At 56.9% G+C, this 1,516-nt stretch overlaps 1 protein-coding gene across 1 annotated transcript in view; it reads left to right on the top strand.

The window, feature by feature from the left end:
- The window catches only part of BCR (breakpoint cluster region), a 72,758-nt gene that overhangs the window by 3,561 nt on the left and 67,681 nt on the right, over window positions 1–1,516 (top strand). The window lies entirely within an intron of this gene.

Here is a 1,516-nt window from a genome sequence, read left to right as displayed (position 1 = left end):
GTAGGCGGCTAGTTCCCTGGGTTCTGCAGTGTGTGCTGTTGGTGGGTTGGTCCCAGGATGCTCTGGGCGGTGGTCATCTCGTTCCCCTAGGCCAGTGGTTCTCAACCTTCCTGATGCCGCGACCCTTTAATACAGTTCCTCATGCTGTGGTGACCCCCAATTTCATTGTTACAAATTGAACATAATTAAAGCATCGTGATTCATCACAAAAACAATATGTAATTGTATACGTGTTTTCCGATGGTCTTAGGCGACCCCTGTGAAAGGGTTGTTGGACCCCCAAAGGGGTCGCGACCCACAGGTTGAGAACCGCTGCCCTAGGCGCTGGGGATCCTACAAAGAGGGTTTCTTCTGCGCCGTCTGGGTCAGATGCTTTAATCCGGGATGGATCTGTGTGTTGGGCATCCCCCCAGTTCCCGTCTTGGGAGAGTTATATGACACGTTTGGGGAACCCAAGAAGTGCTAGCTGCTCCCAGGCCACGGAAGTGTCGGGTTCGCTGGCTAGCCAGCAGCCCAAGTCAAGTCACAGCAGGTGGAGATGCAAATGAGGAGGAAGTGAGGTGACAGGTAGTTCTGACTCAGTGGGCCCCTGAACATCAAGGGGGTGGGCGTGGGGGGTGGAGAGCCACACCCGTTCCGATCTGCCCGGCTCTGGTGGGAGACTTCACCCATCGTTACTCACTCACTCGCCCGCTCCTCCGTGCTTCTCACCCCCGGCTCCAGTTGCTGATCCCTCATTGGGCTCCTGCCTCCTGGGCGCCCCAAAGACCAGTGCTCACTGGTGCTTAATTTAGGCTCCCAGTGCACGGTCTGGCCCTGACCCCAAGATTAAATCGACACGATTGTGTCTGTCACTTCTGGACTGTGTACAAACACCATTGGGGTGATGGGGCTGGGTTTGAGCCAGTTTGTAATTGAGGGTAAGGAGAGGGTGGGTGGGTGTGAGCCGGTCGGGAATCTCCTGGAGTCTAGTCCCTGTTGGACTGAACTGGTTTTCCACTTCATTGATTTTCCTCTTTTTTGTTTTTGCTGATGGAGTCGTATGTGCTTCGTTGGTCAGAATCCTCTTGAAATAAGTGAGGCTATTTTTGGCTCCGGGAGCCGCCTTTTTGGGATCCGCACTCCGCCCTGTTTGTTTCAGGTGCATCCAGCTGATGGTTTGCCATTGGCAGCTGGTGTGGCTGCGGCCTGGCTCCCACCAGCGCCCGCTGCGTCCCCGGAGCCCTTCGTGGGGGGTGGAAGGCTGTGGCATCTAGAAACCTGCTTTGTAGGCACATCAGCTCGTCTGGGGTCTGGAGGATTGCCCTGCGGCCACGGGGTCCCAGCCCTGCCTGGCCAGCTGTGGACTGAGCGAGCCAGCTGGAACTGGCCCCAGGGGCCGGGGGTGCGGGACTCAGGGCCAGTTCAGTGCAGTTAAGTACCTTCATGTTGTTGCGCTGCGGTCACCATGGCCCACCTCCAGGACGCTCTTGCTCTTGCAAAACTGAAGGTCCGCACCCACCCAACAGCTGCTGCC

The sequence above is a fragment of the Myotis brandtii genome, unplaced genomic scaffold (assembly GCF_000412655.1).
Source record: "Myotis brandtii unplaced genomic scaffold, ASM41265v1 scaffold97, whole genome shotgun sequence".
Classification (NCBI taxonomy): domain Eukaryota; kingdom Metazoa; phylum Chordata; class Mammalia; order Chiroptera; family Vespertilionidae; genus Myotis; species Myotis brandtii.
The sequence above is the reverse complement of the archived record's forward strand: the minus strand, read 5'-3'. Positions and strand labels throughout refer to the sequence as shown.